Source organism: Marmota monax, unplaced genomic scaffold (genome assembly GCF_021218885.2).
Source record: "Marmota monax isolate L192 unplaced genomic scaffold, Marmota_monax_Labrador192_F-V1.1 WCK01_AAM20220418_F8-fsc00013, whole genome shotgun sequence".
Lineage (NCBI taxonomy): Eukaryota > Metazoa > Chordata > Mammalia > Rodentia > Sciuridae > Marmota > Marmota monax.
The window spans coordinates 25,531,978-25,559,355 of NW_026692202.1; the positions used below are offsets into that span (position 1 = coordinate 25,531,978).

A 27,378-nucleotide genomic window follows, 5' to 3' on the forward strand; every position below is an offset into this window, starting at 1 on the left:
TTTTTTTTCTTTTTAATCTTGAAACCTTTTAAGAAAAGGAAAAAGGTCACAAACAGAGTGATAGTAGATAAATTAAGAAGGCTTGGGCAAAATAAGTTTAAATATTCAGTGTCATCCCCCCCCCACACACATAATTAGGTTGTGTGTGTGTATGTGTGTGTGTGTGTGTATGTGTGTAAATGTGTGGACATAATCATGCAAATAACAAAATAGGTTAACAGTTATGCTCATTAATCTTTTTCTCTCCTATGAGAAAATAGAAGGGTAACACAAAAGAGGGAGGTTTCAAGGAAACCAGTTTGGCAGGGCCACATTAATATGTAAGAGTCGATTAGTACAATATCCTGCTTTAAGTTTAGTCTGCAGTAACTTGGAAAACTTTCAAATTGATTAAATGATATAAAATAAATACTTAGCTGCATTCTTTTGGCCACACATTTCAAATTATGTCATAGGATAACCTAAAGAGCTTCATCCCTTCTGGATGAATTTCCCAATTTTATCACGAATTCCTAATTTAAAGGAATCATCCTTGGCTGTTTTGTGGGTTCCTGCCATTACTGTCACTTGCCAAGTGTAGTCAAATCAGTGACTTCATTAGTTGAACCACAAATATGTAGAATGTACCATGTTCTCAAAATTTAGAAAGTTAAAGGAGATAAGGGACTTACTGTAAAAACTTTGTCATTTTCCTATGAAATGAGAGCTAAAAAGGCACTATTCTAAAGGGGGGGAGAAAACCTCCAAAAACAAACAAAAAAATAACTTGAGACCTTACCCTTCTTAGCAGCACACAGTCTTTTTCTGACTTCCTTTATGAAGGGGGGAGCTCTAGCATGGCACATTCTGCAAACTGTCATGGTGTTTTCAGGCTTTTGCACTCATCCTGAGTACTCACTCAGCTTTGCTCAGTAACCAGGTCCTTGGGGATAGCCAGACAGGAAGAGGATCATTATGAACAAAGCCAAGTTCTTAAAATCGCTGAGGTAATTTAACTTCTTACATGGCCAAACCCACATGAGATGAAGTCATTTGCATGCATTTTCCATAATTCATAGCACTGACTCATTGTGTTCAGTTATAAACACTCTTTGGACCTCAATATCCCCACCTGTGGAAAAGGGATAAATAATAGTATCAGTCACATGACCAATGATGAGCTGAAACCATTTTTAAAAGGCTTTGACCTTGCTGGTGAATAAAATCCACATACCTGTGCTTTTTGTTTTAGCAGTATAGTGTTTTATTAAAGAAGTATATGGGCCAGCAACTATCTGAATTGCTTTTAGACCATCTCTGGTATAATATGTAAATTTTTTTAAGTTAGATAAAACATGTGACTAATTCTTTTTACATATTTTCATCAAATTCTATGTTTCTGTGTCATGTTACAAGATGATTTTCTTTTACTTTTGTGATTCTTAAAGTATGCTAGTGAATTATTGATATTTAAGTAATTTTCATGTTATGACTACACCATTTAAACTGAAGCTTCTACTCTGGTACTTACAATTGTCCTTACTCTGATTTTTAAATTCTTCTATAGCATTTCTATTTCTCTTTCAATATACTTTATACTTTATTAGCTAATTACATTGATTTTCATATCTTTCCCCACTGGAAAATCATCTTTAACAATTCATAGAGTTCTATTTTTCTCAGTGATACATTCTCAGCATCTCTTGACACAGAGTATTAGTTAAATGATTCCATTGAAAAAATGAAGTGCCTCTTTGGGATTCCAGCCTCCACTCAATTTCCACAGATTAGAGTTGAAACTTGATTCAGGCCCTTGAGCTCATCTGGCCCTAAATCCAACCATGTACTCGCTGTCCTTCCTCCCTTCCTTCCTTTAGTCTGCTCTCAGTTTCTAGTCTGTCGAGGCTTTGTTCTCCCCCACCCGAAACTTGGTTTTGATACATTCCTTTACCTATTAGTTGTGATTCTCTAACTTAATGCAACCATAATCTGGTGAATCATTTACCTGAGGAATTATGGAGGTACAAGCAGAGAGTTCAATGTGGCTGCCAACATCTTGTTTGAAGCCCTACGTGTGGATGTTGGAGCTGACAGCTCCCTGGGACAGTATGTTACTAAGGACCCTTCTGGCATCTGACCATCTTTCAGTAAGAATAGCATGCATACTGACTGATGTTATTGTGTAGCCTTTTAATCTCCCAATTCATTTCAGATGTGGCTTAAAGAACTGTGTCATCCAGAGTTCTTTCCCCTGTTGGATGATTCATTCATTGATCTTCCAAACAAACAGATGGTGGGTAGGGAGAAGACAGGGGAAAGGGAAGGAAAGAAGTGAGAGGGGAAACAATTTTGACAGTAAGATGTCTGTGTTGTGATTTTATTTCTTATAAACTTGAAATGAGCATTTTGGTTTCCCATGTGAAAACTCAAACTAGTAATGCCATAAACTTGATAGAAGTTCCATAGTGTAACTGAAGTGTCAACTGAAGTTGTTTTGGGGTTGTTGTGTCATTTAAGTGAAGAAGGTATTTATAAAGGAGAAAGATTGGAACATGAATAATACCTCGGAGCTGATGGTTCCTCATTGAACATTTGGGGTAGAAACGGATCACATTATGAATGATTCCTTACTTTGTACTCATAAGATTCAGGCCATAAAATTTATTGTCTGCTGTATAGAAAGCCAAAAATAGCATGTGTGTCCTTTTGCCAAGACACTTCTTCTTTGTGATTCATTCAACAAACACGACTGAGTGCGTTCCAAGTACAAGGCAATGTGCCTAGTGCTATAGCAGGAGAGGGTGATGGATCCATGAGGCTACCGTTTCTATGACAACATTAAGTGCCTCTTTCTTTCAAAAATTACCTTTTATGCTTCAAAAGAGTCTTCAATGTAGATGTTATACTGTTCACTTTCCAAGTTAAAAACAAAATAAAACAAAACAAAACCCTGAAAATTCAGAAAAGTTAAGTAATAATTTCCAAAATCATATAACTTTCTCATGGCAGAAACAGTATTCAAACCAGTGACACTGCACATTTGCTGACCTGAATAAGCCCCTATCAAGGTGTTCAGAGTGCAGAAGGGACAACCTCATTTGCTCCGCTTCTGTTGGTTTCTCTCTCTCTTTTCATACATACACATACACTTAGAATATGAGGAGTAATGTGATGTGTAAATATATAAGAGGGATAAATCCTTATTTGATGACTGTGTGCATGTAGATTTGGAGGGCTCCCTTGGTGCTGAACCCTTACCAATACCTCACATTGTAGTAATACACATTCAGTGATACACATGTATTGACATCTGTCCATGTACAGCTAAGTACTATAGATACTCATACACCTAAGACCTACTCTTACTCGCAAGCTGTGGTTTTATGTTGAACAGTGCTATGTCCAAAATTGCTATAGTACTGGCCAATACCCAGTACTTTAAAAATATACAAGGCAGTGACATAAACTGCCACTAACAAATGAATAAAGAGGGCAGTTATTAGCTAAAATGCTATAAAGCTGTGCTGAAAGGAAAACAGGTTGTCAGTACTAAAATGAGGTTTTATTGAGGAGAAATATATTCCATTCTCTTTTTCCATTCTTCCCTTTCAAAACATTTCTTTGAGGCTCTGTCTCCTTCAAAAGGTTCATATTTTGTATCTTCTAGGAAGGAAATATATTTTTTTCTGCGATTACAGATGGCAATTGAATGAGAAGGTTATGGAAAGCAATTATTTAAAACTTCATGGAGCCCTGTGATCCTTGGTGAGATGTCACATGCTACACAAATCATGGATGATGGTTATACTAGTCGATTGGCTCCATATAGCAAACTGTTGCACGTTCCAAATTAAGAACTGATTGGGGGATGTTGAAAACTCTTTCAAATATTAGAAACAAACATTTTATTTTAAATAACATCAATTTAAATATTTTATAAGTTTGGAGAAATGAGCGAAAAAAAAGTTCATGTTAGAATTGGTAATAGAATGGGTATTAAGCAAAATTCTCCAGGAAAACAGAACTAATAGGATGCAAGTATACAGAGAGAAAGATTAATTTTAAGGAATTGATCCATGAAATCATGGAGGCCAGCAATGCTAAACTCTGCAGGGGAGGCCAGCAACTCAGAGACCCAGGGAAGAGCTGCAGTTCAAGTCCAACTGCATACTGCAAGCAGAATTCCCTCTTCCTCCAAGGAAGTCAGTATTTCCATTGAGGCGTCATTCAACTGATTCACCCACATTATGGAGGATAATCTGCTTTTCTCAAAGTCTCCTGAATAGAGTGTTAATCTCCTCTAAAACAGCCCCCTCCAGGATCATCTAAAATAATGTTTTGCCAAATGTCTGGATTCTGAGGTCTAGAGAGGTTGACACACACAATTTACCATCCTGGGAGTATGGGAAGATTAGGAGGTATGGGAAGATTCTGTTCATTGCCTGAAATGCTAGTGCTGGAAATCAACCCTACACAAAGATCAGAGATGAGCGGGCCAAGTGGCATTTTGCTCTGTCTCCTAGGACTCCCATGGGGGTTGGGTTTCATTGCCTGTGAGAACTTCAGTCTCTGCCCTCAGAGAGAAACACTCACAATGCACCAAACTTGCCCCATAGGGCCTATCTCTGCTGTGCTCAAGGGGAAAGTCCCTGTCCTTTTCCTTGTATGACTAAAAGTATATTTTTCTATTTTTGTTTTCTTAACTGTATAGAGAGCAGACACCCAAGAGTAGGGTGGGAGGAATAGAGAAAAATCACATATGTTGGAAATATAGGAAATGCCTGCAGTATTTTTCCCCTAAGTTTCAGTTTCCTTGCTTTTCTAAGTTTCCATTTACTTGTTCTTAGCTGGAACTTGGTAGATGGATGGATGAAGAGTAGAAGAGGAGGGAGAGAAAGCCATTGTGTTGGAGGAGCAGCCCAGCCTCAGTGCTACCTCCTCACATCCTCCTTATCAGACCACACTCCACCCTTACCCACAGATCTCCCTCGCCCACCACCAAGCCCCTGTTAAGATCCTCTAGTCCACTGTTCTTGCCTGGTCTCTAATGCTCCCAGGGTCTGTCTTTGCAGACAAGATTCCCTGTGAATCATTAACTAACTTTTCACTATCTTTCCCTCCACCCTGTTGCACAATCCTCCAACCACTGACTCATTCTTGCTTTATCCTAAGTGTATATGTACATTTTGGTTAAAATCATGGACTTTGGAGTCATGGAATCTCTGCTTCAGCACTTATGTGACGTGTGGCCTCAGTCCTCTCATCTGTAAAGCTGGGGTAAGTGCGGTGCTTACTAATAGTTTCTTGGGAAGAATAAGTGAAGTGGCAGGAGGGAAGCCCTGGGTGCAGGGTCTGTCAGCACAGGGGCACCCTGTGGTTGGGTGTCATCATTCCCACTCACCAGCCTGGTCTCCTCCATGGGATGTTGATGCCCATTGTTTGCAAACAGAAGATAAGACAATGTAGGTGGCCAGCTCTGGGGAAACTGAAGTGACATTGTGATACCACTCTGTTGGTTTTCAGCCATGCTAACAATGGAAAAGAGGGTTTATGACACTCATCCAGATATGAGAGAGTGAGAGTAACCATCCACATGGTAGGAATCAGAACGAGGACCAAGTGATGATCCTGGTGGCCTCTTGGTTCTATGTGGCTCATGGACATTGTTTATTTGGCCAAACAGGAATGGAGGTTTTGTTCTTGTTTTCTTTGAAGTAGCCTTTATACAGGGCTTGTGAGCTCTTCTTGGCTACATAAACTCACTTGTTTGTCTGCCCCATTTTCCTTGAAGTTGTGACTCCTACTACAGGGAAATAGAAAAGTTTTAAAGACAGTGAAAACATAACATTAAAATGTCCTTCACTCTTTAAACAACAACAACAACAAAAACAAACAAACCCCATCTAGGAAATGAGGTAATAAGTAAAAACCTGATCATCTTCCTAAAGAATCATTCTTAAACTTGCATAAAAATGCCTAATTTTAAGGGGACTTGGGCATCCTGAGTTCAAGGAAATCCAATGTAGAAGTGATGGGAGCCCTTGGAAAGTGGGAATATGAATTTCATCTCACACGCATCATTCTCGTTGAGGGTATCCCTCTAGGTTTTTCTGGAGTATCTCACGTGTACTCCAGCACAGATTCTGGAAGATATACCATGACATTGCTGTTTTCTCTTCTCCTGCCCCAGTCTGCCTCAGTGAGGGACATCTGGCAAAGCTGTATAAAATGACTTCCTTTTGGCCTCCTCATGAGTTTCACTTTGAAGATGAAGTGCCTCTTCCAGTTGGCATTGGCATCTCATACCTATGTGGAGGATACTGAAACCTAGTCACATGGGTGCCACAGTACTACTCCTCTCTGTCAGGGATACCACCTCCATCTGCACACTTCCTCTGGACACTGCAGCCCAAGGGCTAGTTCAACAAGGGGCTCAAGTCATCCAGGCACTAAATCTTCACCGTATGTGTTACAGATCTGGGACAGTCACCACCCCCCACCACCACTTTTATGTCACATGCTGGCACATACACATCACTAGAATATTTCCTAAGCTTTAGTGCATTACAGAGCTCTTGTCACCTTATTGAGTTTTCTAGTTTTTGTCAAAATACCTCTGCCCCCAGCCTTTAGCTGTTTGTGTGTGATGTCAGATCCAAAAGACAGATGCCATATAGCATCAGAATTGTATGACCCTTAGACACCTACAGGTTAGTTTTGGGATCAGATTCATCTGTCTGAATTACTTTTTCCCCAGGATGAGTTCTTCCTTTACAGGACTCCTCTTTGAATTTACTAGAGTTCTTATGGGCCCATTTCACCAGACCTCAAATCCCAAGTGTATACATACATGTAACAAAGTACCCAAAAGACATCACATATAAATTATTTTATAGGCTGAAAAAATTTTTTTCATTAAGTTCTACATTTTGATACCTTGAGGAGGATCCATCCATTCTCCCTTGGGTGCATTCTCTAGATCTGGAAATAACCACTTGAATGGTAGGTTTTACTTACATATGGATATAAAAACATCACTCAAGTTCTGGGCGAATACCATGGGGCTTCTTGATTAAGGTGGGCTCTGGCTCCAGCTCTGCAAGCAGATAGAGCACCCATTTCTCTTGTGCAACTCAGTGCTCTGCAGGGTTTTGATATTACAACACACACATTCTGGAAAACTGCTTGCTACCCAGAGGCTCAAGAGATAGAAACATTTCAGATGCAAGTTTTTTCACTTTGTGACTCACTGTTTTAAAAACAGATTAGAGGGACTGGCAGTGTTCCTTATTGAGGTGAGGTGGCAATAAAAATATTAATGAGCTCCTCTGAAATTAAAGTTGCCAAGAGATAGCCCAGAGAAGCTGGAGAGAAGCGAATCCAGACTGACTACCTAGATTCCACACAGGGCATGGGTTGTGAGAGGAGAGGCAGGTCCTGGGATGTCCTGATGGATGCTGGGATCTCCTCTAATTCACCCACTGGGTGAATCACATGCTTTTGGGGATATGGCTCTCTCTGAATGACAGGAAATGGCCGGCATGAAGCACTGTACACTTTGCAGTTGGGCCAATTTTGAATGTAAGCTAACACTGGAGTGAATATGTTCTCTTTCCCACTGAGGAATTCTGTGTCTTACTAAATTAGACTTCAAGGGGAAGAAAATCTGCAGAGAAGTTTCTTGTTTTGAGCAATAATCATGCTGCCCTTCAGCCACAATTGAGTCAAATGGGACATCTGAATTTCCCCAGGAATTCCATCATGCATGCACATGGTGATGGCTTCTGCTAAAGATGTGAAGATTGCTCAGCTTTCCCAAGGCAAAGGTAGCTTTCAATAGCTTTACACCTGGTGACATTAAAAAGTAAGGTTTTATAGCAAAATTATTTACCATTGTGCAATGATACAAACAACTAAATGTTTAGTGACCGATGAATGAAAATATAAACATACAACAGAATATTAATCAGCCTTAAAAAGGAATGAAATTCTGTTGTATTATGACATGAATGGACCTTGAAAACATGCAAAGTGAAGTGAGACAGTCACAAAATACCAGTACTTCGAGTTGAAGTAGAGGTATGATTCTACTTACCTGAGGCATCTAAAATAGTCAAAGCTATAGAGACAGAGAGTCAAGCTGGGCTTATTCGGGTCTGTGGGGAGGGGAAAATAGAAAATGACTGTTAAATGGGTGCAGAGGTTCTTCCGGTGATACTGACCAAGTCCTGTACACCGATAGCGATGTTTGGAAGCAATGTGAATGTATTTAATGCCATTGAACTGTTCACTTAAAAATGGTTAAAATTATAAATGTTACATTACCCCAGATTTACCTCAATTAAAAAACAAACAGAGTAAGATATTAGAAATTGGGATGATGGATAACTGTATTTATTACTATTTAGACCATATGAAAGATAGAAAAACATGTAATCTGAATATTAAAACAAATCTGACCTCATTTTTACTTGTGAAGAGAATTCTGGATTACATTAAAAAGTCTGATACACAAAAACACAAAAATAAATGGGGCATCCTTTGGGAGATTTTGTAAAGTTTTTAATTTTTTATTTTAGATGGTTCCTTATCCATCTATTTGGTTCAGCTATCCTTAGACACAGATATATACACACACACACACACACATTCATTCCAGGTATACGTTCCAAATATATTTGGAAAAGACTGTAAATTAGGTTTTCTGAAATAGTTCTGCTAATGCTACCATGTGGAACTTTGAGGCTCTTTTTTCCACATTCAATTACCATTTAATGCCAACACCATTGCCCAATCCTTACTCTGTAGTGGGCATACCAATCATCTGGGAGTTTGTTAAAATGCAGTTTCTCATTGAATAGGACTGGAGATGAGCCTGAGATCCTGCATTTCTAAGAGGTTCTCAGATGAGAATTCCAATCTGATGACTACTGTATGAGCAGCAGGGCCCTTAGTCATCCTCACTCTGGACAGGAGTGGGGGTCTTTTCCTCTCACTGGAATACAAGTTATCTCAGAGGATTCAAACAGAACTCCCAACTCTTGCAGCCTGGAGCAGAATGCCTTATGGAAAAATTCAAGCACAGTGGTACTGGTTACAATGATTAAGTTCAAATTATAAAATGTAAACAGCAAATAAAGGAGGAAATGGGAGAGAAAATATTAATTAGAAAATATGATGGAAAAATTATGAGTAGTCTTTGATTATCCCTAACGAAAGGACTTTGTCAACTAAAAGAAATGAGTTTTACATTTGAGTGCCCAGATAATATTGAGAAAAGAGTATAACACTCAGGAAAATACACAGAGAAAGGTACTGATGATGAGTTTGTTAGGTTGACAAGTGACATCTTTTAGAGGAGTTTCATCTTCCAAATTTCATTTCAGTATCTCACTGCACACAGGAAAATGGAGCTAATTCTTACCCGACTAAATTCTTTTCTAAGGACTCTGTATGTGACCACCATATGATAATTTCACTTTATTTAGCATAATGCTTTGCCCTTAAGCAACTATAAATAATTACCCAGTATTGCTGTTCTTTAGAAAGAGGCTGTAAGATAGGCCTCAGGAAATAAATTCTATCTCAGAATGTAAGAAAATAAGTTAATACAATAAAAACTAATCATGAGTAGAACTGATTCTTGTTGATGTATGAAGTGAATGGTATGCCAAATTGTAGCAAATTTGCCAATGAGAAATAATATATTGAAGTAGATTGTGAATTTTACATTTGACCACATTCTGGTTTCAACTGCAGAATGACATGTTTTCATCCTGTGGTCTTCCTGTGATGCAAATATTTCTGTGGTCACAATTTTTTCTTTTATTATTCAGTGGGCAGGCTAATTTCTCAATACGGGTGAGACTATCATTGAGATACTTGAACTTTCCCTTGCTCTGATCCCTTTCAATTTCTGTAGCACATAAAGTGAAAGACGACATTCATTTTTTCCACATCAGACATGTCCTCCTAATGCAGCTTCCTCCACTGGCCCTCCTGACAAAGAAAGCAAAGAAGAAGGCCTCATTCATCTCTGTGGTTACCACATGGAGAATGTTCAGCCTGTTCCATCTACTGAAAGCAGATCTGATGAGCAGACAGCCACCTCCTTGGCAGTTTATTATGCATTGGTCTTGAAACTATGAATCTGATGGCAGCATCCCAGCTTCTGAATTGAATGTATAATTTAATTTATACTCTCATGCTTTCCATTTCAAGAATTGTAACCAGCCAAGTGTGTGTTGATTTTCTAATATGAATTAGTTTTTGAGTTAGTTTGAGAATTGATGTGGCTTGAACCTTTAATACATATGAATTCTTCAACACTGGTTTCTTTAATCTTCTAGCTCTCATCTCCCTCTCTCACTATTTTCGTTGAACGGCTTTGAAGTTTCTTATTCCAAATTACATGAAACATTGATTAACCTCATGGATTTATTTAAGTGCTTTTTTGTTATTAGATATTTTAGAGAGACTCATATAGGCAGAAGGGCAGAAATTCTGTAATTAATCAGCGTTGCTTGGTTCTGTTGTTACAGTGTCAGTGAATTGGTTCCCAGTAGGAGATTTAATAGAAAAACATTCAATTTCAAAATGGCCTGGATGCATCAAAGGGATTAAGCTGTAATGCTTTTAATCCTTGTAACTCAAACAAAGAGAAATTTTTCCCAAGCAATAAACTGCATAATGTGTTTGTGGGCCAGCAGATGATAATTATGGAACATCAGCTAAATGGCCAACTCTATAGCTGAACCATTTGGCATAGGGTGGCCAGAGAGACAGCCCTGGGGATTAACAGCTTTTAAGCTCTAGGGTTTGAGTAAAACTATTTTGGGTGCCATTTTGCCATTTTAGCATCAGACATGCTACCGACAAATCTTTAGGTTAAAACTCAAAATGGCAATCATGTGGCATGTAAGCCACAGCTTCCCTATCCCAGGGCCCCTGGAACACATTACTCTTCCAACTTAGCACTTCTAGTAATGAAGAATGCATCTAAATTTGGTCTATTTGCTATCCCTGATCTAGGTCTTTTTATTTAATTTTATATTGATTATTTAATTGTTATAACCATATTTCTGAGTTTCCAAATATCTGGTAGAAACTTTCAAACAATATATAGATGGAACTTAAAGTTTATATTTTTAAAAATAATTTTGTGTTTATTTATTTTGGTGGTTTCTGTATACTATTTTTTAATTTAGCTTTTTGGTTTGAGAAAGGTGTAGTTTCACATGCAATAAAAAGAAATAATACAGAGCTATGCCATGTATCTATTTCCTAGTTTCCTCCAATGAGAGTACCACCAAGATGCTGATGTTAATACAATCAAGATATGGAACATTTCCAGTACCGCAAAGATCTCTCATGTTGCCTTTACAGGCATATCAATTTCTCACTTTCCTCATTCCCATTTAACTCATGGCAACCAATAATGTGTTCTCTATAGTTTTGTCATTCCAAGGATATTATACACTAGTACTCCCAAATTATGGTTTTGATTTCCATGGTTTCAGTTACTCATGGTCAACCATGGTTTGAAAATATTAAATGAAATTTTCACAATAAACTTTTAATTATATGCCATTATGAATAGTGTGATGAAATCTTGTGCCATCCTGCTGCATCCCACACAGGACACAAATCATTTTTATCCATTGTATTCATGCTGTATACACTGCTTGGCTGTTAAGTGCTTAAGTAGCCATCTTGATTATGAGGTCAACTGTAGAGGAATGATACTGTTCCTATTCCAGTAACCCTTATTTTACTTAAGAATGTCCTAAAAAGGAAGAGTAATAGATGTTGGTGATTCAGATATGCTAAATAGAAGCCATAAAGGGCTTCCTTTAAGTGAAAAGATAAATGTTCTCTACTTACTAAGGAGAGAAAAAAATCATATACTCCAGTTGCAAGATCTATCATAAGAGAGAATCTTGTGTCTGTGAAATCATGCACAAAATAAAAAAAAAAATCATGCTTGTTTTGCTGTCACACCTCAAACTGCTAATGTTATGACCAGACATGTGATAAGTACTTGCTTAAGATGGAAAAGGTATTCAGTTTTATGCCTTGCCACATTCCTGTAGTCCCAGCAACTCTGGAGGATGAGGCAGGAGGATTGCAAGTTCAAGGACTGTCTTGGCAACTTAGACCCTGCCTTAAAATGAAAAATAAAAGGTTTGGGGATTAGCTCTCCTGAATCCTTAGTAGCACAAAGAAAAAAATGGAATAGGCATTAAATTTGTAGGTGGGAGACATGAACAGAAAACATATTCCAACTGATGGCAATGTATTGTGCCAGAAATCATTATGACTATATAAAGACTTTAGCAAGGGGACCCCTGAAGTGAATAACACCAGGCCATTTCCTTCCAGTCAGGGGTGGTTAAACAGATTCAAGAACATATTTGAACCCAAAAGTATAAAATTGACTGGAGAGACAGTCTCTGCCAATGAGGAAGCTATATCCAGCATAGCTGGAAAGTATTTTCAGCAAAACTGAAGTTTTTAAAGGAAATCTGACCATGGAAATCATAAGGATCAATGATCCATATTCATATAACTTATATTAATGTGTATTGTTATGTAACTGTTCTATTTTTATTATTATTGTTATGAGCTTCTTACTGTGTCTAACTTATAAATTAAACTTTATGATAGGTATCTTTGTAGATATAGGAAAAAATATTATGTAGGGTTTGGCATTCTCTTCATTTTCAGGCATCTAGTGGGGGTCTTGGCATGTATTCTCTGTGAATAAGGGTAGACTATAGTATTAATGGACTCCTGCAGTATATAACATGACTAGATTCTTTTTCAGTTGACATAATTCTCTTTCTGGTTCATCCAGATTGTTTTGTATACTAATAGCTTGTTGGTTTTTATTGTTAAGTCATATTCCATGACATGAATGTACCACAGTTTGTTTAATCTTGGTTGTTTCCAGTTTGGGATTATTATTAATAAAATTTGAATAGAGAAAAGATAGCCTTTCCACTATAAACAAAATTTTGTGCGTGGGATATTTGTAAACATAAGTCTATGTTTTTCTGGGGGAAAAATGTGCCCAGGAGTAGTACAGTTTCTGAGGCAAAGTATAGGTAATTGCATGGCATGTTGAATACTTTAAGAAACTTCCAAACTGTTCAGCGGAGTGGCTATAGCATTTACATTCTTAGAATCAATATATAAGTGATGCAGGTTTTCCGTATCCTTGCCAACATTTGATACAGTTGCTATTTTTTTAAATTTAAGCCATTCTGAGAGATATGCAGTGATATTTCGTTGTGGTTTTAATTCTTATTTCCCTAATGACTAATAATGGTGATTTTTTTCATATACATATTTTCCATCTGTGTATCTTCCTCAGTAGAATATGTCTTCATGTCTTTTGTTCATTTTAATAAGACTTTTGGCTGTTGATGAGTTTTGAAATTATATTAGTCCTTTATCTGATAAGTGATATGCAGATGTTTCTCTTCAATCTGTAGCTTGTTTTTTAATTATCTTAACAGAGTCTTGGTGAATCACAATTTTAAAATTTTGATTAATTCAATTTAGTAATTTCTGTTTATAGATTGTATATGAGTGTCAAGTCTGAGAATTCTTAGTCTAGCCACACACGCTGAAAATTCTCTCTTATGTTTATTCCTAAAAGCCTCATTCTTCTATGCTTTCCATTTAAGCCTCTCAATTTTATTTTATTTTTATTTTTGCATAAGGTGTAAGCCTAAGATCTACTTCTTTTTCTTCCTTCTCTTCTTCCAATTCCTCTTCATTCTCTCCCTCCACCTCCTCCTCCTTATACATCAATGCCCAAATTTTCCAGTATAATTTATTTGGAAAGATTATCTTTCTTCTATTAAATTGTTTTTAATACCTTTATCTAAAATCAGTTGGACATATTTGTGTGGATTTTTTTCTGAGTTCTGTGCTCATGGTCTGTGTGTCTATCCCCACATATATACCTAGGATTGACAACTATGACCATGTAAAATCTCTGACATCATATAAATTGTTTCATTCCCTTTATTCTCATTTTTCAAAATTGTTTTAGCTATTCTGTTTCCTTTGCCTTTCCATATCAATATTAGAATACTTTCATCTTATCTATAAAACCATATCTGGGATTTTGAAGGAAATGATGTTAGACATTTATTAAATTTGAAAAAAAAATGACATTTTGACTATTCAGTTTTCTAATTCATGAACATGCATGTCTTTCCATTTATTAAAAATTTCCTTCGTTAGTGTTTCGTAGTTTTCAGCACATATCTACATATAATGTTATATCTGTACCTGAATATTTCTGAGCAATTGTAAGTAGTACTGTGTTTTTAATTTAGATATTTACGTGTTCTTTGCCAGCATATAGAAATAACATTAATTTTTGTATGTTTATCTGGCATCCCGTGATTAGACTCACTTGTTAGTTCTTATAGTCTCCTTTGACTCATTGAGATTTTTTATGTATACCATAATGTCATCTATAAATTAAAATAGTTTTATTTTTTCCTTCTTGATATGTATTAATTTTACCCATCCCCCCTTTTAGCTTATTGCATTGACTAGAATAACTTCCAGCACAATGTTGAAGAAGAGTGGTGAGAGTGGATATCCTTGTGTTGTTCATGATATAAGGGAGAAAGCAGTCATTTACCATTAAGTAGCTATTAGCTATAAGGTTTTCTGTAAATGTTCTTGATCAAGCTGAGGTAGGCCCCTTTATAAATTTTTTTCTGAGTTTTTATTTATTGAATTTTATCAAACAATTTTTCTATATCAATCAGTATAATTATGTGATATTTTGCCATACTGGGAATTGAACATAGGGGTGCTCTACCACTAAGCTATATTCCCATGTTTTTTTACCCTTTTTTTCCCCCTAAATTTTGAGTCAGGGTCTTGCTAAATTCCTTAGGATCTAGCTAAGTTGCCATGGTTGGCCTTGAACTTGTGATCCTTCTGCCTCAGCTTTCTGAGTTGCTGGGTTTACAGAAGTGTACCACAATACCTGGCTTGATTATGTGATTTTTTTATTCTTAGCCTGTTAATATAGTGGATTACACTAATTGATTTTTATATATTGAACTAGACTTGCATCCCTGGTATAAATCCCTCATGATCATAGACTATAATTATTGTTATTAATTGATGCATTTTATTTGCTATTATTTTGTAAAGCATTTTTAAAAATTTACATGCATGAGAAATATTGGTGTGTAGTTTTCTTTTTTGTACTATCTTTTTTGTGGCTTTGGGAATAGGCTAACATTAACTTTATAAAATGAGTTGGGAAAGTCCCTTTTTTGCTATTTTTCTGGAAGAGACTATGTAGAACTGGCTTTGATCCATGTGCATATTCTCTCTCTCTCTCTCTCTCTCTCTCTCTCTCTCTCTCTCTCTCACACACACACACACACACATAATGGGAGACTTTTTCAGTAGAAACATTCAGGCTTAGAGATACATTTTTTGGAAATATTCAAGGTATAAATTAAATTCCTTTTTTCTTTTAACTGATATGTTTATATTTAAAACAATTGTTGTATGTTAGGACCTAAGCATGCTATTTTATTTTGGTTTTCTGTTTATTATTTCTGTTTTTTAAAAAATGTTTTCTTTTCCCTGCTTTCCTGTGGGTTGCATGTACAGTTTTTAGAATTCCATTTTTATTTACCTCTGGTCGTTTTGATTTGAACTCTTTGTGTAACTTAAAGAAATTTTTTCTTATGTCTCTCGGTGTTCCACTGTATATGCACAATTCATCAGTATCACTGATGTCATCATTTTACCAGCTTGAGTGAAAATTAAGTGTATTACCATTTCTTCTCTTTACATTTTTTTATCCTCCCTATGGCAACATAATTATTTTACATATTTTTTCTGCACTCAGTCAGATTTATCATTTTTGATTCAACCATTGAACTAATGTAGAAAACTCAAAAGGAGGAGGAAAGGTTATTTTTGACCCAAGTTTTTGCAGATCATGTTCTTTCCTTCTTCCTACTGTTCCAGAGCACTCTCTTTTATTGTTTCCTTTTTTTGCCTCAACAAATCTTCAGTTCTATATCCAGGGTTGGTCTGTGAGCAACAAACTCTCAATTTTCCTTTATATGAAAATATTTTATTTTGCACTTCTTTCTGGTTTCTGATTTAAATACACACACACACACACACACACACACACACACACACACCACTGTTGTTAAATTATTCTCCCACCAGATTGTTTTTCTTGGGATTTTATCCTCATCTTTGATTGTCAAAAGCTGATTGTCACATGTCATGAAGTGGCTTTCTTTGGCTTCACTTATAGTTTGCTAAATTCCTTAAATCTAAGTTTACACCTCTTGTCAGATTTGAGAACTTTTCTGCCATTATTATTTCAAGTACTTTTTCAATACTACCCTCTTTCTCCTGTCCTTCCACAATTCCAGTTACACACAGTAAATATTTTTTTAGTCCCATAGGCCCATGAGCATTGTTCCCCCCCCCCCCCCGTTTCAGTTTTCTTCCCTCTTGGTTGCTGGTGCTGGGTGATTTCTATTTTTCTGTCTTGCTGTTCACTGGTTCTTTCCCCCATCCCCTTCTGTGCTTTTTCAGCTCATATGCTAAGCTCATTTCAATTATAATGTTCAATCATTTCTTATTTGGTTATTTATTTCTTTGCTGAGACTTTCTATTTCTTTACTGAAGCTTTCTAGTTTTTCATTTATTTGGAACATATTCTTAATTTATCATGGGAGAATTTTATCACAGTTGTTTAAAAATCTTCTCTTTTGTGGTGGGAGCTATCGATTGTCTCCCTTAATTCTTTTGAGACCTTCTTGGTTATTGACATAATGAATGTTTTTTTTTCTTTTTATTGAAACCAAGTCTTTTTCAGAATTATGAGACTATTCTGGATCTTATATGAACCTGCTTTTGCTGTCTTTTTCTGATATTCCTCCAGCAGGGAAATCCCAGTTCATTACTTTCAGATAGAAATAAAAGTCCAGGTTTCTCACCCTTTCTTGGCACTGGGGCTCCTCATAACTGCCAGATGAGATGGAGCTTGCTGCTCATGAGGTCTCTACTAACACTGCGTGTTGGTGGCCTTGTTAGCACTGGACGATGGTGAAAGACTTGTCTCTGCACTGTAGCTCCTCTGATGTGCCTTAATGGCTAGAGTAGCACTTCATTACTACAGTGAAGGTGGCAGTCCAGGTTCCCATGAAGTCTTTATAGATAGTACATGGGCTTTGGAGCCCATTACCTGGTGGCAGGGATGAAAGTACCAGCTCCCTATTTAGCCTTCCCTGACACCATCCTAGGGGAGATGTTGGGATGCCTTGTTACAGCCTCAGGAGGGGGAAGTTTGGGTTCCCCCTTGGCCTTTATGAACATGGATAGGATGGTGCCACTGTTTTTTTTTTTTTTTCTCCCTCTGATGTTTGATATGGAATATAGCAGACATTATATAAAAGTTTTTTCTTTCTCTATAGGTTTCTTTTCCTTCTCTTCTGGCTAGAAAGAGCAAACTTTGGGGGAAACTGTTTTTTTTTTTTCCTACACTCATTAGCATTTCCTGATTATTGACTTTTTTTTAGCTTTCAGCCTAGCATATGTGAACCAAAAAGTAAATTCAGGATAATCCCTGCTGTGCTGCTCCTGGAGTTCTGATTTTGACAGCCAGTCTTTTCTCTACCTTTCAGAATCTTTGTGTGTGTGTGTGTGTGTGTGTGTGTGTATGGTTCATGTTTACTAGTTGCACTCAGGGGAAGGAATAGGGAAAAGCCTATCTACTCCATATTCTCAGAAGTAGAATTCCAGATCTACCCTTTTATTCACAAAGTTTAGAAAATATTCTGAGGTATTTTATTAGAAGCAAAATAATCATTAGCAATGGAATCTGAGAATGATGCTTTCACAAATGCCCAGTGACCACGTATAACTTTTGGAATTAACTTAGATATAAAAATCACATTAGGAAAGTGACTGCTATGTTAGAAAATACAAACATCTAGTTGTCTTCTAAAACAAAAGATATATCATCACCCCTTGCCTGTTTATTAGACTGTGCTCTTGTTTACTGGCTCTGAGACAAATATTATATGCATATTGGATTTTTTTTTGTTACAGTTTTTTTAGAGGCCCAATTATGTATCCAGGCATCCCAAATGATTCTTGGCTTATAGTAACTGAGGGTTATAAGAAAACTACATACACAAAGTTGCTCATGACTCACTATGTTACTATTCCATCAATATTTCCATTTTAAATGAGGGACACCATAAAAAGAGAAATATCCAACCAAATAATGGGCTTCATACAATTTTTTTTCCAACCTCCATATGAAAAATTTTCTGAGAAGGGAAAATAGATTTACCACAGTTCTATGAATTGCAAGAAATTGGTAATTGCCTTATAATCCACATTTAAGATTACTCCTATGTGGTGGATATATAACTTTTTTTTTTTTTTTGCAAAGATGTGGCTGCCAGTAAATCTCTATTTCTGTATACACTGATGAGGACTTTCTACGTGAAAAGCATGTGTGTAGGGGGATAAGTGAATTACATTCTGCTTAATCAAAAGGCACCAGTCTAGAACACAAGAAGAAAGAGTGCTTGTTCAGGGTGTTGTAATGGTCTAGCTATTCTGGTTGGAAAAAGTTTATCCTGTCCATGGAAGCCCAGCACAACAGTTAAATATGTGGCTCTAGGTCTGAGTTAAACCCTTGCCTTGCCTTTTACTAACAGTGTGATTCCCATGATTTTCTAAACCTTGTTTTCCTCAAATTTAAAGTAGACCTAGTAATATTAACCATCTCATGTGAGATAGTTCATGGAAATTATTTACCTAAACATGGCACAGGCTCATCAAGTGTCAGACATAAGAGTTAAAATCTTTGAATTAATAAGGCAGTTTTCTCCTAATGAGAAGAGATGTGTTGCTCTGGAGATAGGGTATCAGTGGTGTGTTCCTTTCCTGGAAAAACATGCTCTCAAGAGCTAAAGGTTAGGAACCTCAAGCAATATAAGAGAAGCTTGTGATCTTCTTGCATGAGAACCAAGCCCACCTGCTGCTCATGCACCTCTCTACTTCTCTGAAGGTTGAATTAGAAAATACACATTTTTTATGTTTTTGAAAGTTTGGGGCTGCCAGAGATAATGTGTCTTTCTTGTGTCTCCTAATCAAATTGTTTTAAACCATTACAAAATGAGAGATATATAGTCAAGTCTGAATCAAAACCAAGAGTCTAAAATATTTGTGGAAAGTGTGCCTTAATGGTAAAAACTTTCCTTAAGGTGGTAACTTTGTAATCATGGGCAAATTTGTCAAAGTACTAGTCATGTTTGAATTATTTGGAAATAAATCAGATTTATTGCTTTAGCCACACCTCATACTTACAGGAAAAACATGTGCCTGAATTTTAATGTCCCCATTGCCAAATCGTTGATATCAGATAAACTTAGTCATAGCCTCACAAATTGGGTTAATCTGGGCTCTAAAGGGAGCAATATTGCTGTTTCACCCAAATCCATAATTGTGGTAAAATAAAAACAGCATTTTGAACATGTGTAGGACCCTATAATGCCCATAAGGAGGAAGGCTGACACACATCCTCCCTGGACCTTGAGTTAAAAGTAAGGGGCATATGAGACCCAACTACAAGCAACCCTCCAAATATAATTGGCCTCAGTGGAGTCTCTGAATCATGATGTGTCCATCAATTCCATAATCCAGTGGTTGCAACCTCAGATAGCTGAACCTAGCATAGCATAGAGTATTTAAATATTTGTTGAGTAGAATATAATGAAGCTGAATTAAATGGAAAAGAAACTAAGCCCCATTTTTTTTTCCTAAAAGGAGGAGAAAGGGAAACGATCATCATTTTTAAAATTTTTCCTAATTAGGTATACGTAACAGCAGAATGTATTTCAGCTCATTGTGGTATCATCATTTTAAAGAACCTACCATGTGTCCCAAAAGGGGTAGTACAACAGATGGCATAATAATGTTTTGTAGAAAAGAACAAAGATGCATTAGAATTTTGTGCTTATCCTCCCAAACCTGGAATGCTTCCTTGGAGAATTTCCATGGCTTCAAAAATATGATTCTTTTCTTTTCCTAGGAGGGAAAAGGAACAAAAAGTAAGACTTTGGAAGGAAGAAACAGTCCTGCTATGTGGCAAACTCATGCTCCTCAATTTATATAGATTCTCACTTCATTTCCTCAATACCCCTCATTCAAGTTTTGAATTACAGGGGTACCCCCCATCAGCACCCTTGGTTCAAGAGAGTATCTATGTCTGATGAAATAATGCCATTTTTAGAAGAATTTGCTTTTTAATAGTGACCAAAGAGTGATATACAGGTGTGAGGCTATAAACTCTTACTTGGCAATGCATGCATCTATCTGACTATCCATCTAATCTACCATCTATTTGTATATCCATCTATTAAGGGACAGAAGCAAAGGAGAAAGAGAGAGGTTTTTGTTTGTGTGAAGGAAGTAAAGATAGACAAGGGGGGAGAGAGACCTCAGAGGGCTACAATATGCTCATTCAATGGGGCTCAATTCTATTTATCCACATTGTTGATTTTACCATCTTTCTCTAAGGATAATATTTGTGAAGAAAATATGTAATGGAAAAAAAATATCCTTGGCATAGTATACTGACTCGAAGTAGATATTAGTTACATACACCTCACCTTATCTTCATCACCCTGCCCACTTTTTTCTCCCCTTTTTACATTCTCAGGAGTTTTGTTTGTTTGTTTGTTTGTTTTTTGCAATTGATGCTGAGTACTCCTCTTATGCTACTTGACTGTAAAATAACAGTTTGGGCTTTGTTTTCCCTTTTGTACCAGCAAATGCTATTATAAGGATGGTAGCTAGCCACTACCATATGAGCATCTAATAGAGATTCAATTTGTAACAGTATATGTCATTTTCAATTTTTTATAACTTTTTATAAAGCCACCCGCATTTAAATGTTTAAGTTGATTATTTATATGTTGACACTATCAGGGCTCAGGAGGATGCCTCAACTAAGATTCTAGACCTACATACTTGCCACTTTCAAACATACCCTCATGGACCTGAGGAGCTCCCCTTTCACAGGTTTCTGGCCTCTCAGGACCACCTTCCACTTTGGGGAAGGAGGCTAGGTAGATTCTGGTTCTTTCCTGTACTCCTTCTCTGAGATTACTTCTGAAGTCAAGCCCTGATGCTTTGGGTGTGATCCCTGTGTGTTGTCTTCCTTCCTGTCATCTTTTTTATACAGACTCAGTCTCCTTCAGAAGATGAGATATTGCTTTCCAGACATCATTTTTCTCTTCCTGGTCTCCCCAGAGCTCAATAAAGGTAAGTAGGAAGGAAGGAAGCAAGGAAGGGGGAAAGAAGGAAATCAATTCTTTCAGTGAATAATGTTTTCCAATCTCATAGACACATCCACTGAGGTGTATCATGGTCCTTCTTGGGTTTTTTTTTTTTTTTTTTTGAAAACAATGAAGGCATGGAAGGCTGTCAAGTATTACAGATCTGAGTCCTCTGGTCCAACTCATCTTTTTTTTTTTCTTGGTACTTTCCTAATATATGTGGTTTTTCATACCCTCTACCATCCCCAGTCTCCCTCTCGATCGATCATATTTTCACTTATATTGTAACACCCAGGTCTGAATAGTTTTTGGACATGGTCTGACCAATAACCTGGGTATTTTCACTGTCCATGTTCATCTGCCATCCTGCTACCCATTGTACTTTCAAGGTTCCCAGAAACTAGGCTCAAGTTCATTTCAGGCAAATAAACCTTCTTTCTTTGATTGTGCTTCTACCCTAAATCCCTTCCTAACTTATATACTACTCGAAGTCAGAAGGGAACTCAGCCTCACTCTTTTCCTATCACCTGTAAAAATATGTTCAAGAGGTTTCCCCAAGTAGCCAGCTTTACCTTGCATTCTCTCCCAGGTTTCTATCCTGCTGGACCTCTCTACCTAAAGTAACAAAACTCCCCCAATCCCCAAAGCACATCTCTCTAGTAGCACCATCCCTGAGAGGGATGAGAGAGAGAGAAATGAAAGCACTGATCATCTCTCCACGGCTTTTGACAAGATGCCCATCTCTTTGTCCCATCCTACCATGTCTTATGTTGTCCTGATCCAGAAAATGAACAGAAATAAGAAAATGTGAGACTGCTTCTCTCCCAAACTTTGTTCATTGTCTTATTTCTGCCCCCACTGATCTGTGTGATGCCCTCTGTTCCTGAGGTAGGATATGGAAGAGGAGGGGAAGCAGACACCATACACAATAGAGTAGAGGTCATCCTTGGCACTCATCAGGCATGTAATGCCTGCTAACAGTCCAAGATCAATTTGGTTTCTTTGTTCCTCTATTGAAGGTGTAAATTCTCACTGAGTCTGGGTCATGAAAATTCTCCTTCTTATGTTCATGAAAGTTGCCTCTTGAGGAACAAATTCGAGATAAAAAATTTATCTTTTTATCTAATATATTCTGTCAATAATTAAAATATTTAAAATCTTGGATTTAACTCTAACAATAATATGTATGTTCATTGTAAATAAAGTTCTGTTTTCTTTTTTTGACATGAGTTGATGAAAGCATTTACTTAAAAAACGCCAACCTATTTCATTCTATTTGTTTACACTTGGATAAAAATATCTAAGTGTTACATATAGTAGGATTGCATGAATGGTATGACTCTACATCATGTACAACCAGAGAAATGAAAAGCTGTGCTCCATTTGTGTAAAAACTAAAATAAATTTAATTAGAAAAAAACTAAAAAAATCTATTGTTATTGCTTTGTGATCATATTATATATAACTACATTAATTTTGAAGCTTGCTTTCTTTTTGCATAGAATGATATACATTTTTAAGTTTTTAATGAGCCCTTGTCAAAGAAATCATTTTTTTTTTTTTTTGGCTGAGTTTGATGCATATATAGTAACTCAGTTTATCTATCTATCTATTTGTTTTCATACCTGGCATTGAACCCAGTGGTTCTTAACCACTGAGCTATGTCCCCAGCCCTATTTTATATTTTATGTAGACACAGGATTTTGCTAAGTTGCTTACGGCCCTGCTAAGTTGTGGAGGCTGACTTTGAACTCACAATCCCCTGCTTCAGCCTCCCAAGCTGCTGGGATGACAGACATGCATCATGGCACCTGGCTTACATTAGTTGTTAATGAGCTTATTTAGATCCATATCTTTGGTTTCAATCTCATTGTTTTTTACTCATTAGAAATTTCAAATGAATAATTCTGTTATCCCAGTAACACTATTATTTTTTTGATTTCTCTTTGAATTTCTAATAGTCTTTGATTTATATAATTTGATCTTGACGCATCAACTTATAGTTTTGTGACTAGTGAATATTTCTTATAGATTGTTCCCTCATTGAGATAAAATGTGCTTCTTTGTCTTTTTACTGTTTTATTTACTTTTTGCCTTCAATTCTCTAATTTCTCTTGCACCAAAATTGAAAATGTTATTTATTATTTTCTCTTAACTAATGAATACTTTATTATCTTTTATCTTCAATAGATTCTAGTTTTGATGACTATCTCCTGTAAGATAGAGTGCAGTTCTTTTTTTTTTTCTCACTTTGTGAGCATCATTCCTAATAGTAAAGTTTAAACAATTAAAAATTTTGGGGGGTTGAAACAAAATTGCATTCTTTTATTTTTGCCACTTTTTTAGGTTATCTGTATAAGTCTAATTGTTTCTTTTTTCATACCCAAAATTGATACTTTTGGTTAAATGAAAGATGTCAATATGACAAAAATCAAAGCACTTTGAAAAAAAAGGTAAAAATTGATCAAATGTTGGAAAAATTTTTACAATATATGTACTGATAAAAGATTTATACACTTAATCTCTTAGAAGATCTTCCAAATAATTTGAAATTATGGGTAAAGGCTAATTGAATTATAGGAAAAGTTTATGAACAGACCATCCTTTAAAATGAAAAAAAAAAAAAAACAGACATTGAAAACTGTATAAAGATACTCAAATTCACAAGTCAGAAGGAATGCATAGATAAAAGTAGTATTTATCAGCAATTTAAACCTATGAAATTGGCAGTCCTTCGTATGATAATACCTGGAATTTATGGATTTCAGTAAAATAGCAAAATTGGTATGTTGAGGGATAATGTTGACATCAATATCAAAAGCTATGAACCTGTACATTCTGTTTTCACCAACAAATTTATAAATTTGTAATAGGAAGCCAAGTTATTTTAGAAAATAGTAAAAAAATAAATGAAATTCTTTGCATAAAGGTGTTAGTCACTGATAATTTAAAATTATACTAGAGACAATTGAAATTAGTTAAATGAAATATAAAAAAATTCACAAGATACAATATAAGGCAGCCATTATAAATAATTTTATAATAATAAAATATTTAATAGTCTTAAATATTTACCTGAATGACATGTTTTAAAAACGTTTGCATATAATACACAAACAGCTTGTAGTTGTGCATACAAACACACTTTCTGATTTGAATAAAAAGAGGTTAGAAGGAAACAAACCTGATGCTAAGATTGGGTTTGGAGTGATTTTAATTTCTTCCTTATGCTTTTTAAATTTTTTTCAAATTATTACTCTTATGACAGCAAATAATACATGTTAATTCTAAATCTTGAGCAGGGCTAGAAACACACTACTAGATTGATATATAGTAATCTTCAACAGGTGATTAGACAGTTATGAGTCTCCTGGACTGTAAAAGTCTTATAATCTTTATGCCCAAAGGTTAATGACTTGAGACTGTGAAATCATACAGAATACCCTACTTTATTTTGGTTATCAAAGAATAACTGAGACCATTTTAGTATGCATTCCTCTTAGTGAGCTTGAAACTGACAGTGTCCATAAATTACTTAAATAATAATAATAATATCTTATGAATATATAGGAATCTCCAACATAATAATAAGAGCCATAATTCATCAAACCACTACTATGTACCTAATGCACATTATATCATATAATTTACTGATGTCCAGCTTGATTAAGGGGCAATCCAACATTACATAGTAAGTGTTCAAGACAAGGCTTAGAACCTTCTCCTTCCCTTCCATTATACCCATTTAATCAACCGCAAGTTTGGTTTAAATTTTTGTCTTGTGACTCCTAAATGGTATCAAAATATGAAATGAATTTCTTATCAGATGTCATCTTTACTGCAGTTATTGCTACAGAATCCATCCAGGTCTTTATTTATGTGGCTGGCAGAGATTCGGAAATGGCTTTATGGAACCCTAAGAAGGGTTTCTAGGGCAAGGAAAGGGATGTTCTTGGTGAAATATCAGGTGGGGTCTTAGGCAAGTCTTTGGAAATTATGCTTCAAATGAGTTAGTTTTGTTTCTTCTCTATCCCAAGATGTTTTTCTCTAAGCCACATTAAAAGATTCAATAGTTTTAATCCTTCTGCTAAATCTTTCTTGTAATAGACCGTCTTCAGTCCTCCTGCTGCTGTCTGGACAAAAACTTTGAGGATTGGGGGATTTGTGCTTAATAAAGGAGTGTTATTGCTAGTCCAAAATGAAATTCTCTCTCCACCATTTATTCCATGTCTGGCTATGGCCTAACATCTAACTTCCTGGGTCTTATTTTTTCTTTAATAAAATAGAAACAATACCTCAAAGTTTTCAGTGAGTGATAAGTGATATGACATCTGTCAGGTGTGTAGTAATAGCGTTCGTATGTACCCCTTCCTGCCTGCAGTTTGCTGTGTTCTTAACCAGACCAGGCTTGGCTTTGGTTCCTTGGCTGTGCCCTCATGCATTGTTTTTGGTTTCATATTCACTTTTACTGAGATGCTGCTCTGTCTAAATTCCCAAGTTTAAAATAGCCAGTAGACATACTGCAAAGATTGTATATTTAGTCACATACACTCATATACAACAATACTGAAATGTAGAATCTGAGAGGGTCCAACAGTCAATCATTTCTTAATAAGTTAACAGAATGTATTATTAGTTGTTTGTCTCCCAAAGGAGCATGGGTTAGAGAACTGTAGAGTGGAAATGTAGGACTTGAATAATTTTATTAGGATGAGAGGGAGATCCAGTCACACATCATACATTTCTTCTACAGATATTCACCAAGTACCCACTTTGAGGTAAGAACAATAAAAATGAGAGAAACAAGACACCATCTGTATCATAAATTTACAATGTATTGGAGATTGTGGTGAGGAGGGCATGCAGATAATTATGATCCAAGGCAATTTGTGGTGCTGTGGGCACAGGCGAGGCTGGGAGGACTTGGGCAGCTGGAGGTGCCAGGCATCTGCAAGGCATCAAGGCGCCTCAGGGAAAGGTAGGATGGAGGCAATAAAGACTATGTCTGCCAGCTCCACAGATTTACTTCTGACTGATTTATTACTCACATAGGCAAATATGAGCCTCAGTATCTAGACGGAAACTCACTCAGCTCCTTTGCAACATGCTGCTACTGTGACCACAGCCATTGGTGTCTCCAGGGAGGTCTCAGAAATACAGTATGATCTTAACACACAAATATAGAACTACAGCACTGATGCTGTGTGGTGAGACACGCTTACCTTAGGCCCTGGTGATCATGCAGAGATTTAGGGCACGTTGTTTTATTTCTATGATATTTGGTTTCCTCTTATTTTGCCTGAGGATAATAATAAGTATTTTAAAGTTTGTTGTGAAGGGTGAATGGGTCCCGTTTTGAGAATGCTCCTAGTTCCTATTAATTTCATGTTAATTATTCTTGGTAATTTCTTGCTTCCTTGTTTTGTACTTTGCTCCCTTTCCTTAACTTGGATGGAAGTTTTGCCTGTCCTGCACTGTGTTCTATCCACTCAATTACAATAAAAAGTATTTGAATAATGAAAACTTTAACTTTTTCATCTTCAAATAGAATAAACAAAGGCTTTTTCTTAGGTGAGGAAAATTAGAGAACTTGATTTTTAAGTAGAAAACAGCTATTTCATATTCTTTGTCAGATTGAATAGTTAGGATGACAACAAGAAGAATCAGTCTATTTTCTAAAAATTATTTTTTCAGGATATAGTAGATCTATTTAAGAAAAATCTGATAACTTAGATGATATTGTGTCTATAGATTAGAGAATTCTATTACTTTTCAAAATTCTTTTTCTTTTCAAATTGTGACTAGAAGGAGATTAGATTTGTCATCTAATTCTTGCCTGAATAATTATTTGTTGCTTTGTTATTTTGGTTCTTGGGATTTAGGGATTCCTGAATGTGTTAAAGGCCAAGCTGATATATTTCTAGATTTAAGGTTTTATCTAATGTGGGGGTGAGTGAGGTAGTCACAACATTGTTTGGGGGTTCTCTCTTTCCTTGGAAAATGATTACTTTCTCCCTGAAGTTAG

At 36.2% G+C, this 27,378-nt stretch overlaps 1 long non-coding RNA gene across 4 annotated transcripts in view; it reads left to right on the top strand.

Moving 5' to 3' along the window:
• Positions 1–5,121: 5,121 nt before the first annotated feature.
• LOC124084771 (uncharacterized) overlaps positions 5,122–27,378 on the top strand; it is a 160,045-nt gene continuing 137,788 nt past the window's right edge. For 3 of the 4 annotated variants that reach the window (XR_009225910.1, XR_006849236.2, XR_006849239.2), the window contains exons 1-2: positions 5,122–5,256; positions 21,260–21,339. This is a non-coding gene — a long non-coding RNA (uncharacterized LOC124084771). The remainder of the gene's footprint in view (positions 5,257–21,259; positions 21,340–27,378) is intronic. The other variant, XR_009225911.1, reaches the window with a different exon arrangement.